Raw genomic sequence first — 14,913 nt, 5'->3', positions numbered from 1 at the left:
AGGATTATATGGTTACTTTTGTTCCAGTACAGATTATGGTTACGTAACAGAATGTTTATTATATAATGAAAGGTCAGATAAGCAAAGAAAGAGAGGGATCACTTTTTATGTGAGGAAATATCATCCTGTGTGATTAAGGCATATAATGGAAAAATAGCATCCGAATCGATGGTCAGTAATCAAATAATGTTGGTCTCATTATAGCTTCAGTTTGTTGCACCAATACCACTGAACTGTATATTTCAATGTTCAAAGTATAATTTAAATTTTGATGTAGGGGCAGTGTACTAGTTGACAAAAAGAATTGAGAATGAATACCAACACAACAGTGTGCACCAAGGACAATGTTCTTAGTCAAGAGGAATTTGTTTCCTATACTTCACACACAAAGTTCCTGATGACTCGCATATGAGGCATTGCTTTGCTACTGATTCTGGGGAAAATAAAGAACTACAATCTGGACCACAGAGACGTGTCACTTTGCACTGTCAAATGTAAAAATATTCGTACTCCTTTTGTATAGGTCACCTCTGGGCCTGACTATTTCTATCCATGTAAGGGTATTAAACATTTAAGCAAAGTCCATGAATTACTAACTGAGTAGGTAAAAATCACAACTTAATCTGCTAACGAAATGAAATACTACAGTACAGTAAGAAGTAATAAAGCATTACATATAGCTGCTATAAAACTGAGGGAACACCGTTTAAGTAAACACTTTACAGTTTCACTTAAGTGTTCTTGTACACATTAAATCTAGTCATTAAGTAAAATGAAGCATTGAGAAAGTAAGTTTAATTGGGGAAATCTATTAATACTATGGTGCAGCCATCATTTCACACATGGGCACAAAAACTGTGTACATTTAGCTGCTCATATCTGCCAATCTCAATCATTTTTTATCAGTGACAGGTGTTTGCAGAACTGAATACTCAGAATGATCACCATCTATGATGTAACAAATATCAACAAATTTTTTGCTGTAATATGCTGCAACAACTGCACTGAGTGAGCTGCAAGAAAGAGAATAGGATAGTGATTCATAGTAATTGCTATCTGTTGTGACAGTGCCGCATGTCACGGCACGGCAGTCGAATAAGAGATACTGAGTTGTTATCATGTAACCAGCTACTGTTTCTAAATGAGTGTGTTTGAATATCCACGTAATTATTGGTGATTAAAGGTTATAACACTATCAGCAACAGAAACTTTCTTCCAGGGAGCTATGACTTCACTGTCTTTACATCAGTGATGGTAGGTTTCCTTCCTAAATGATGGTTTGTTGATGATGACAATGATGTGAAAGAAACTGTCATCTGTTTTTATCATCAAAGCTGGTGAATTTCTAGAAGAATGTTAAAAGAAACTAGCCCCAGTCTACGACAAACATCTCAACAATGGAAGGAGCTATGTAAATAATAGCAGAAGGTACATGCCTGCATACACAATTAATATAAATGTTATCACTACATTCACTTGTCTGAATGTTCCATTGGAACTTACAGTCTGGGTGACCTTTCCAAAAGTTGAAAACAGGATTAAATGCACTAGATAGCTAAAAATGAAATATCTTCTGTTAGTCTTCTCAACTGAAATTTCTCAGATGTCATAATTTCTCAGATGTCATAAACAAAATAAGTACCATTTACACTAGATTTTGGAAGTCAGAATAGTTGAAGATTATTTCCATTAGAAATAACAACTGACTGTTATCTGGAAAAGTAGAATTTCTGGAGTATGACATAATAGGTCATGGAGAGTGGGCAAGAGGGATACTGCAGATTTCACCCAGGGCTCAAAATGATACTTAGCAATGATTAACACATTGTAACTACACTGTAACTGAAATACTGGTGTTCTTTGTATGAAATAATATAACAAAGTTTGTGGTATAGTTGGATGAGATATTCAAATTACAGTTCGTTGCTCACATTTGTAACATAGTAAGTCTGCTTTGTTATAGTAGAAATTTGTGGCAATAGCCTCAACCTATGAAGTGGAAAATTTGAAGCTGAAGCAATTTAAATGTTACTCATGTAAGAAATCGTACATCAGTTATTTTGTAAGGAATTCAAACAAACCTGAGTAGAACTGAGGTACAAGACCATTTTTTTCAGTTATGAGCACTCAGTTGAGAACATGCACAAGATAATATGCAAATAGTACCGATCAGAAACGACAATTATGCGCATTAGTTGACCAAGACCTGATGAAACCGTCTACCTCTTTCCAAAAATTTGATACAAAAATATTTATATGCCACATCTATCTTCTCTCTTATGTAAACAAATCTCTAAACATTACAAAATATGTTCTACAATGTTAGCAGTATAAAACTGAAATTATTTCATGGATGCTTTGATAGATCAACAACATTATAGAATCCAGATTCTGGTGCTGTTAATCACAAAAGTTATTAAGACAACATTAGTAAGCTTATTGTCGAAAAGGGAACAACACGTAGCCACTTTTCTTGTGATTTTGTAAAGCACTAATAAAAGAAAGGACTGGTTATGTGTTACTCATCTAATGGGACAGATAGTACGAATACAAACCAAACAACAGAAGTCCAATATATGTATAGCACAACCTACAGTACAAGCAATCATTTATAATACATGATCTTTTCTAAGATACTGAATTCTGCACAACAGCTGAATGGGATTGTTCCAAGTCTGTTTGCAAAATATTGTGCCCAAGAATTGCCAACTCACCGGAAGAGGAGCAAAAGAGACCCATGGAAAGTTTGAAAGTTGTTATGGCGATTGAGAGCAGATTCAGGAGTAAGCTTCATGTTCCCAAAAACCTTTAAAAACATCCCCAAAAAGAATATTGTCGTATATATGTATATTCTAACCAGAAATTAAATCACTTTAATGATTCATGAAATACAAAATAATAGAACATTAGGATAGTAGCAAGTATTCTAACATGCTTACTTGTGAACACAAAAAATTCTGAAATAACTGAGTCCTTGATACATCTAATCATCAATGCAAAACACCATATTTTCACATTAATTTATAATAAACAGTACATTCAATGTCACATTTTTTTTTAAACTCCTATGGGAATTAATTATCTATGAAAACAGATGAAAAATTTTAAATACTCAAATATTGAAATAAGAGAAAATGTAGAAGCTATTAAGTAAATAAAATAAAAGTTCCTTGCTGAGTTCTGTAAGTCATTTATGGCAATGAAAGAATATTTGCAGTTCTACCTTAGCTGCGACAACACCTGAAGTGATTCAATAATAATCTTTCTCAACAAATATTATATACCTATGTAGTTTGTCACACCTACACTCACATTTTAATTGTGATCCTATTAATAATGAGAGTGAGGTCTTCATCTAATCTGGCTCACCCAGTTGAAACACTAGTATTTTACTGTTAACACTTGGAGTTTATGAATGTTCGTGATCTTAATGAAAATATGATACTGGCAATGAAAGAATAAGATTCTCTCTTGCATACTTCACCATATATTTAAGATTACACTACAGAACAGATGTTTTGTTTACAGTCGTTTCCCATGAGAAATTAAACACAGAAATGGCCCAGTATTTGTAACTAAAGGAAATATTCAAGTATTCTGCCATCATACCATTTAGTGAAAATCAGCACAATATTACTATCAAAGAATTTGATGTGGTCTAAGGTTTTGTTGAGTAAGACACATACAGAGCTCAATAAAATCTGAATTTAATTGAATAAGAAACTTAACAGGAAATTTCTGCAGCATATTCTGCCACCAATAAGACTTTTAGTTGATGACATATTGTTTTCTTTATTTGCCCTATTAGAGAAGGTTCCTGTTTTTTATTTGATAAACAGGTATAACCAACATGGGATAAACTATGCTTTAACTGTCTGTATCATCAGTTTGAAAGATTTGTACAAGGTGTACACCAAACCCGATAGTAAGTTCTGAAAAATTTGTGAATTAGTAATGGTGTCCCTTGGAATCAAATATATAAGTTAACACCACTGTAAAGAGATGATAGTGAAGGTAAACTGAGAAGAAACACTAACATAATAACAGAAACCAACATATCATTGGTGTTTCCTGCAATCAAATGTAGATTTCAACACTGCGGATAGTATATCATAGTGGATAGGTTTCTATAAATAAATCTTCCTTGAGACTAAATGTTTCTAACTCCAGAATATGTAAAGAAGAAACCTCTAAATTGTAGAACAGATATAATCTGTATTACACACACACACACACACACACACACATATATATATATATATATATATATATATATATATATATATATATATATATATATATATATATATATATATATATATATATGGCCATTATCTCTAGCCTATCTGGCCAGAGTGGACAGAGATTGCAGTTGTGTATGTGAGTTATGCTTGCTTGTGTGAATGTGTGTGCATTTTTCTTTTCTGAAGAAGGCATTGGCCAAAAGCTTACATGTAACAGTCTTTTCATTATGCCTGTCTGCAGCTCAATGTGTCATATTCACAGTGAGTAGCAATCTAGCCATTTCATTATATACATAAACATTGAAGTTTTTCTTTACAATCTTGGGAAATGCTGTGGCCATCCTGCAGAGGAAAATGAGGATAGCCTCATTTGAGGTAATATTTACTTCACTTGTTAGTCTGCTATTCACATAATTTTTTTTAAGTGATACTCACTTTGTTCAAATGAAATAGCTTTCTTTGTGTGGTGTGTTGGGTTACATCCATTGGTGTGACTCCTTGGATGATTTTAATCACTGTTTATAAATTTGAAAAGAATGCTTAAAACACATCACAATCAACTCTACTGTGCAGCAGAGACAATATGGCATTCAAGACAAAGCAAAATTAATACACCACAAGAAGACAGACATTTTGTATGAACAAAGTAATTTATTATTTCATATTTTTATGTGAACAGTAGACTAATAAAGGAAGTAAATATTGCTAATATTAAGTCATCCTCTACTTTCTTGGCAGGATAATCAAATACAAATGTAATGTATTGCGAATACATAGAAAGAAGGATCCTTTATTGTATGATTATATGATAGCGGAACAAACACTGGTAGCAGTTACTTCTGTAAAATATCTGGGAGTATGCATGCGGAACAATTTGAAGTGGAATGATCATATAAAATTAACTGTTGGTAAGGCGGGTACCAGGTTGAGATTCTTTGGGAGAGTCCTTAGAAAATGTAGTCCATCAACAAAGGAGGTGGCTTACAAAACACTCGTTCGACCTATACTTGAGTATTGCTCATCAGTGTGGGATCCGTACCAGATCGGGTTGACGGAGGAGACAGAGAAGATCCAAAGAAGAGCGGCGCGTTTCGTCACAGGGTTATTTGGTAACCGTGATAGCGTTACGGAGATGTTTAACAAACTCAAGTGGCAGACTCTGCAAGAGAGGCGCTCAGCATTGTGGTGTAGCTTGCTGGCCAGGTTTCGAGAGGGTGCGTTTCTGGATGAGGTATCGAATATATTGCTTCCTCCTACTTATACATCCCGAGGAGATCATGAATGTAAAATTAGAGAGATTTGAGTGCGCACGGAGGCTTTCAGACAGTCATTCTTCCCGCGAACCATACGCGACTGGAACAGGAAAGGGAGGTAATGACAGTGGCACGTAAAGTGCCCTCCACCACACACCGTTGGGTGGCTTGCGGAGAATAAATGTAGATGTAGATGTAGATGTAGATGTAGGATGGTCACAGCATATGCTAGGACTATAAAGAACAACTTTAATATCTATGTGTACTTCTGTTAAATGTTTCTGTATTGCTCCATAATCTGAAGATGGGGTTTACACCACTAAACTCATTGATTTATCAAATAATTTAAGTAACCCACGACATTTGTGAGCAGTAGCAGTCTCTGAAAACCCTTTTCATAATTTTGAAACAATGACAGTCAATTAGTTGTCATTATGGATTTTTGGAAAGTAATTTAAGTTCTTTTACAGAGCATATAAAAAAGTACACAAACACAAAACACATACATTTTGCATCCACCCAAAAAGTCAGGATGTGGTGTTGACAGAAAGTATTGTTATATACGCATGTTTATGGGTTGTACAAGTGAGCTCTGAAGAAAAATATGTTTTGAGGGTTCAGCGTTTATGTTAATCTCCATGTTTACCTGCCTATTTACTCATATCTATTGTGAGGGAATGTGTTAATGAGGATCAGTATATCTGTGTTAGCAATTGTATTGTTATGGAAACATATTGTATTAAGAATGTGACATATTATATTAAGAATGTGTTAGGGGTGTAGCAGTGTCTAGTAACTATCAGTATATGAAACACCATAACTGTTACAATAAGACATCTGCATATGTCTATGAGGAAAACCTCATTAAGGTGGATCTACATACAATGCCTTTTGACTTGAAATGATCTCCGACTCCATTTCTACAAAATCTTTCATAAGAAGCTATATAAAAATTTTTCCTGTTTAATGTGCTCCATGCCTATATTGGTGGTGTATGTTTGAGAAGCCCTTGGAGGCTTGTAAAACCTTGTCAATACACAACGAGTAACATAACAGGTATTACAAGCAAAAGTGTTTTAGGAGACATCCAAGCAGTACTTTTAGATTCTTTGTGGATTACGTTGTCATATACCAGCTAGTAACGTCATCAGCAGAGTTAAATGAACTACAAAATGATTCAGAGGAGATATCTGTATGGTGTAAAATGTGGCAGTTGCTCCCGAACAATAAAATATGTGATGTCTACTACATGAGTAATAAAAAAATTCCATTAAATTTTGGTTACATGATTAATCACATAAATTTCATAGTTGTTGATTCAACTATATACCTATTGATAATAATTATGAACAACTTGGTGGGGATCATCACACTGAAAATGTGGTGGAGAAGGCAAACTGAAGACTGTCTCTTACTACTAGACCACTTAAAAGGTGCTTAAAATCTACTAAAGAGATTGTCTACACTACACTTGTCATTCCTATTCTGAAGTATTCCTGGGCTGTATGGGATCTTTACCTGGTAGGACTGAAGAAGGACACTTATAAAGTTTGAAGAAGGGTAGTTGTATTACTGTAAAATAAGTGTGAGAGTGTCAGGGATACAATGAGTGACATAAGATGGGAATCATTAAAACAATGGTGTTTTTTTACTGCAGCAAGGTCTTTTCACAAAATTTCAATGCAAAAATATTTTTTTGACTTCTGCCTACATGGGTGGGAGAAATAAGAGAGCGGACAGTGGAGGAATAGTCTGAAAGTAGTGGTATGAACAATCTTCCAGGCATTTAAGTGTGAATTGTCAAGTAATCATACACATGAAAATTGTTAGCAACTGAACACTAGGAAATTCAGTCACTTCACTCTCAGCTTCAGTTAAGAACATGTGATATACAACTTACATGAAATACCACAAAAGCAAGACACTGTCATAAAAAGAATTTGAAAAGTCTCTTGGGAGACCATCTTAAAGATGTGAGGTATTGTTAGCAAATGGAAGGACCTTTACCAAATTAATCCTGTAGTGATAAACAAAGCATCAAGCAGTACAAGCTGGAGACCATGTTGAGCTGCAAAATGTTTTAATTCAGTGGATACACCAAGCTCAGCCTGCATCATTTTCTAAAGTGGACCAGCAGTTAACACAAATTGATTAGAAGATGTGACTGAGGTAAAGGCACAAAATATTACTTGGTTTGCAAGTTAGCTTTACAGGTTTAACAGAGACAGAAGCCGTTTACTCACATCAAATCAATGGTGACTGAAGATAGTTTTGAGGTGACTGCATCAATCCCTTATAATTTTAGGGAAATTTTCTTGTTGTGTTTACAAATTATTCAGGAGTTATAAATACTTTTTGACATGGGAATTTTAAGGGGAAAATAATGTTAAAAAACCTGATGGCAAAGTCTTGCACGTATCCCAAGAAAACCATGGTTGCACCTACTTTGAAGACTTTGTTTTTATAGATTTAACAATATTTATTTATTTATTTCATGCAGCCATCTTATCACAATAATATAGGATTTCTTGTCGTAATACAATGAAAATAGACATCTCAAGTATAAATAATTATAGAATATATAAGTATGTTTTTATAGGGCTAGGACAAGTGGTTGGTCATGACTTTGGTAAAGGAAACATCCAACTATTTACCTGGAAGAATTTAGGAAAATCACAGAAAATCTAATCAGAATGACTGGAAATAGCAAACTGCATCCTCCTGAACATGTGGTCAGTCTTTTAATTACTCCACTGACTCTCTGAATTGGTCTCTATTGCACAATGTTCTTTTGTTGATACATAATGTGCACCAGACACTCTATTATATAAAACATAGCTTCGCACTGCATCACTGCACACACAATGGGCACCCACTGGTGACTCTAGGACCACAAATGCTATTTCTGTGCCTTTGTACTCTCTTCAGTCTGTTTGTAAAACACTCCAGGCCCATAAACGTGCAACCATGCATGTCTCAATGTCCTCCCCTCAATTTGTCTGGGAAATTGAGTCAGGATCCTCCTCTGATTAATGAGATACTGAGCTCAGGAGAACAACAAGACATTAAATCGTGTACTATAGATATTGGAACATGACTTTCTTATAAAAGTATTTTGTGATGTTTTGTAATTTGATAGGGTTATTGCAATTGTTAACTCATTATTAATCCTAAAATCTGGGTCTTCTAACTAATTTTACTTGTGTAGCATACTTTAAGCAAGTTTTATCTGCCTTTTTGAATAGGTGTGTTTTAGTAAACGTTTTTATATCTGGAGATAATATATAATACAATTTTGTTCACTGACAGAAAATGCTGTTTGGACTTTTTTTTTTTTTCTTTTCTCCTAGGTAAATGTTAGTCCAAACAGGCTTCTGTTCTAAGATTACATACAGAAGAATAAGTGAAATACTTACTAATTTTGCCTCTCACTTGCACAGTAGATTAGTATTTTTGTGTTCACCTATTGCACTAAGATTTTTAAATACACACATCAAAAATAGTTCTGCATCACCCAGTTTCCCAGAACTCCTGAAGATAGATGTTGACTGTAGATATTGTATCACAGACAGAGTCCCTTTGGCTGTTCAGAGATGTCACTAAACCCACTCAAAGATGTAAACAACTGTGCATAAGCAGCTCCTATTAGACGATGGGGGTCCGACAGCTGATCAGTTCCAGTCATTCCACCAGGAAGGAGGTACATGGCTAGTGTTGTCTGTAGTTCAACCATGCCTAAATGATCAATACCATGGTTCAAGCATGTCCACATTGTTACTTTGTGCCAGGAAGGACTCTCAACAAGGGAAGTGTCCAGGCATATCGGAGTGAACCAAAGCGATGTTGTTCGGACATGGAGGAGATACAGAGAGACAGGAACTGTCGATGACATGCCTTACTCATGCCACCCAAGAGCTACTACTGCAGTTGATGACTGCTACCTATGGATTATGGCTTGGAGGAACCCTGACAGCAATTCCACCATGTTGAATAATGCTTTTTGTGCAGATACAGGACGTCGTATTATGACTCAAACTGTGCGCAATAGTCAGCATGATGTGCAACTTCACTCCCAACATCCATGGTGAGGTCCATCTCTACAACCATGACACCATGCAGGGTGGTACAGATGGACCCAACAACATGCTGAATGGACCACTCAGGATTGGCATCATGTTCTCTTCACCGATGAGTGTCGCATAAGCCTTCAACCAGACAATTGTCGGAGATGTGTTTGGAGGCAACCCGGTCAGGCTGAACACCTTAGACACACTATCCAGCAAATGCAGCAAGGTGGAGGATACCTGCTGTTTTAGGGTGGCAATATGTGGGGCCAACATATGCCGCTGGTGGTCATGGAAGGTGCTGTATTGGCTGTATGATACGTGAATGCCATCCTCCGACCAATAGTGCAACCATATCGGCAGCATATTGGTGAGGTGTTCGTCTTCATGGATGACAATTTGCACCCCCATCATGCACATTTTGTGAATGACTAACTTCAAGATAATGACATCGCTCGACTGGAGTGGCCAGCATGTTCTCCAGACATGAACCCTATCAAACATGCCTGGGATAGATTGAAAAGGGCTGTTTATGAACGATGTGACCCACCATCCACTCTGAAGGATCTATGCCGAATCACCACTGAGGAGTGGGACAATCTGGACCAACAGTGCTTTAACCAACTTGTGGATGGTATGCAATAACAAATAAAGGCATGCATCACTGCAAGAGGACATGCTACTAAGTATTAGAGGTACCAGTGGGTACAGCAATATGGACCACCACCACTGAAGGTCTCACTGTATGGTGGTACAACATACAAAGGTGGAAATGATGTTTATGTTGATCTCTATTCCAATTTTCTGTACAGGTTCCAGAACTCTCAAATCGAGGTGATGCTAAAATTTTTTTGGTGTGTGTAGTATAATGAATCTGACCACAACTTTTAGTTATTATTATTACTGCTGTTTTCTGCACTCTGGAAACTATGTCCATGTTTTGTGCCTTTGATACCCAGCAAAGAATCCCATAGCTAATAACTGAGTGTACATAGGAATAGAATGTCACCCCAAGACACTGGCTCCTACAAACTGGTAATAGAACTGTAAGATCATAACATGCATATGAGATTCTCTTCGCTAGTTCATTACATATTACCTCAGGCACACAATGTCCTTTATACACATGTAAAGAATAGCTGTCTTTATGTTACCAAAGTAAAGATGAAAGAGCAAAACCATAGTTTAATCTTAGTTCAATTAAACATCTATAAAGTAAACATATATGTGCTAAATTACTGTTTAATTAAGCAATAATAAAATAAACTTTCTTCATATCACTCTGTTGCCACGTAAAAGTGTTAGGGCACAATAATGACCTACTCAGAGCATTAAACAGTGCAGTTGCATCAGATCCCTGACAAACACTTATCTGATTACTAATTATCTTATAGGCAACTGCCTCATTAAGGGGTTGTGCTGCTGACTTGTAATCTGGGTCATTTTCTTGCATGAATCACAAATGTTTTCTCCCCTGGCTCACTGTTTATTTTATATTACTGTTGCTCACTTGGTTGTATAACAACACAGCTTATCACTGTATTATCTGAAGCATTAATGAAGGAACAGAAATAGGCTTGCAATTGTAAAACGACAATGAGTGGTAAAAATTAATGCTATTTGTTGTTGATGCTTTATAGAAAGGTGCACCCATTTGAGGTACAACCCTAAAAGCTTCATGTTTGTTATACAATCTATAGGTTTGTCATCTATGCTTAAGGTGATAGAGTTGTTTTCCCTTTTTCTGCTGAAGTGCATGCATGTTTGAGGGTTTCATTTGCTTTTTCTATTATAAATTGTGGTGTTCTATCAGTGATTATGATGTTGCTGCCATTGACAAAGAACTTTCTCTCCATGTCTTACACTGTCTTGAAACTCACTGATTATTAAGAACAAGTCCCCCTTGGTAGTTGTGGGGCCAGCTTGTTGGATACCAACCAAATGGACCTGGTTTCTATTTCTGGCCAGCTCAAGGATTTTCTTTGCTTGGGGACTGTATGTTGAGTAGTCATCAAAGCCACACAGGTCACCCAACTGGCATTAGCTGAAAAGACTTGCACCTAGCAGCAATAAGCTGCCACATAACAGAGAGAGAGATTAAAAATAGAACGGAACCCAATAAACTACCCTGTATTACACCTATGTTTATGTTCACTGTCTGACAACTGTTTTATAAAAAATTTGCCATCAGCAGATGTGTGAACTATCTCTACCTTTTCCACCCTACTTCCCAATTAAAACTGGAAGACTCATTTGCTATTCCTAATGTGTTGGCAGCTCTGTGGCCGGCAACACAGGTAATTTCTTGTGATTTTGTAAGGATAAATTATTTAGATTGTAATTGCAGTTTAGTACAGATTACTCAATAAATATGTGTATTAGTGTGCTTTTTAAGGGTAAAATGACTGGGCTAATAGCAGATAACGTAAGGGTGGAGGGAGGGGTTAGCACTCTCATGAGTGTTAAAATACAACTGGTCAGAATTGTTAGAGCACCACATTTTTTGGGGCAGGGAGGACAGAAAGAACCCATATTTTAAGAGAGGTTAGGATTGAAAGAAACTTCCAGTTGGAGAAAGAAACCAAACAATATAATTCTGGCATATTGCATCACCACAAACAGCTGTTGGCTTAAAATCTTCAGCAATTAGTGGTAATTTTATTTAATTCAATTTTATAACAGGCAATGTAAACTGTCAGCTACCGTTATAGCATCAAAATATTTGAGGTCTAAGAGGTGAAAAAAATGAATTACTTATCTACATTGATGAATTAGAACTATCAAACACAGTTGATATAATCTGCCTCTCTGAATATTGTGTGACCACTGGTACAACTGTGTTACTTGTTACAAAATTTAGGTTAGACTCTCACTTTTGTGGAGAAGAAATGAAGAAAGGAAGAGTCGGCACATTACATTCATCAGGAATTTTTATAAATTTAAGAAGACAGAAATCCATACATTTTATATAGAGTAGCATATGGAAGCACTTGTGACAGAAGTAGAACTTCATAATAAGTCCTTCATAACAGTAAGTATATAGTGTGGTCCATTGATAGTGACCAGGCCAAATATCTCATGAAATAAGCATCAAACGAAAAAACTACAAAGAAAGAAGCTTGTCTAGCTTGAAGGGGGAAACCAAATGGCGCTGTCATAGGTCAAACGGATATCGACTGCATTCTTTTAAAATAGGAACCCCCATTTTTTATTACGTATTTGTGTAGTACGTAAAGAAATATGAATGTTTTAGTTGGACCACTTTTATCGCATTGTGATAGATGGTGCTGTAGTAGTCACAAACGTATAAGTATGTGGTATCATGTAACATTCCGCCAGTGCAGATGGTATTTGCTTCATGATACATTACCCATGTTAAAATGGACCATTTAGCAATTGCAGAAAAGGTTGATATCATATTGACGTATGGCTATTGTGATCAAAATGCCCAACGGGCGTGTGCTATGTATGCTGCTCGGTATCCTGGACGACATCATCCAAATGTGTGGACCATTCCCCAGATAGTTACGTTATTTAAGGAAACAGGAAGTGTTCAGCCACATGTGAAACATCAACCACGACCTGCAACGAATGATGATGCCCAAGTAGGTGTTTTAGCTGCTGTCATGGCTAATCCACACATCAGTAACAGACAAAATGCGTGAGAATCGGGAATCTCAAAAACGTCAGTGTTGAGAATGCTACATCAATATCGATTGCACCCATACCATATTTCTATGCACCAAGAATTGCATGGCGATGACTTTGAACATCGTGTACAGTTCTGCCAGTGGGCACAAGAGAAATTATGGAACGATGTACGCATTCTATTTAGCGACGAAGCGTCATTCACCAACAGTGGTAACAAAAGTCAGCATAATATGCACTATTGGCCAACGGAAAATCCACGATGGCTGTGACAAGTGGAACATCAGTGACCTTGGCGGGTTAATGTATGGTGTGGCATTATGAGAGGAAGGATAATTAGCCCTCATTTTATCAATGGCAATCTAAACGGTGCAATGTATGCTGATTTCCTACGTAATGTTCTACCGATGTTACTACAAGATGTTTCACTGCATAACAGAATGGCGATGTACTTCCAACATGATGGATGTTCGGCACATAGCTCTCATGTGGTTGAAGCGGTATTGAATAGCATATTTCATGATGGGTGTATTGGTCGTCAAAGCACCATACCACAGCCCGCACGTTCACCAGTTCTGACATCCCCAGATTTCCTTCTATGGGGAAAGTTGACGGATATTTGGTATTGTGATCCACCAACAACGCCTGACAACATGTGCCAGTGCATTGTCAATGCATGTGCGAACATTACGGAAGACAAACTACTCGCTGTTGAGAGGAATGTCGTTACACATATTGCAAAATGCATTGAGGTTGACAAACATAATTTTGAGCATTTATTGCATCAATGTGGTATTTACAGGTAATCACGCTGTAACAGCATGCATTCTCAGAAATGATAAGTTCACAAAGGTACACGTATCCCATTGGAACAACCGAAATAAGATGTTCAAACTTACCTACGTTCTGTATTTCAATTTAAAAAACCTGCCTGTTACCAACTGTTCGTATAAAATTGTGAGCCATATGTTTGTGACTATTACAGCACCATCTATCACAAAGCGAAAAGAGTGGTCCAACTAAAACATTCATATTTCTTTACATACTACACAAATATGTAATAAAAATGGGGGTTCCTATTTTTAAAAAAAACGCAATTGATATTCGTTTGACTTATGGCAGCGCCATCTAGTGGGCCAACCATAGCGCCATCTGGTTTTCCCCCTTCAAGCTAGACAAGTTTCATTCTTTGTAGTTTTTTCGTTTGATGCTTATTTCATGAGATATTTGGCCCGGTCACGATTCTATGGACCACCCTGTATACCAAGCACCTGCAGGTAACTTGAATCTGTTCATAAATCAGCCTGAAGCTCTGTTGGCCAGCAAAAAACAAAGTATCAGTTGTCACTAGTCTGGTATCATGTTCCACAGAAGTTGAATGTCCAGCAGGGGAAATTGACCTAGATGGCCAATAGAAGGCACATTATCACCCGTCGCACCACTTGAATACACCAGGCAATAGTGTTTATCAGTTGATATAAATACAGCCGCCCAGCAAACGATGAATCAGTTCTGTACTCATGTCTGATATTGTCTGTTACTATCATTGCTGTACTGTGGACTATTTCAATAACAACCTATTCTGTCACTTGGTTCTTCTCTCTAGTTGTGTTTCAGGTTGTGTCTCTCTTTGTTCTTGGTCTGTTGATATCGTTGTGGCAAAGGTTTTAGCTGTATTTACTCAAAACTGCTTGGTATTGCATT

This window comes from Schistocerca piceifrons, chromosome X (assembly GCF_021461385.2).
Source record: "Schistocerca piceifrons isolate TAMUIC-IGC-003096 chromosome X, iqSchPice1.1, whole genome shotgun sequence".
Classification (NCBI taxonomy): domain Eukaryota; kingdom Metazoa; phylum Arthropoda; class Insecta; order Orthoptera; family Acrididae; genus Schistocerca; species Schistocerca piceifrons.
Note: the sequence above shows the minus strand (reverse complement) of the source record.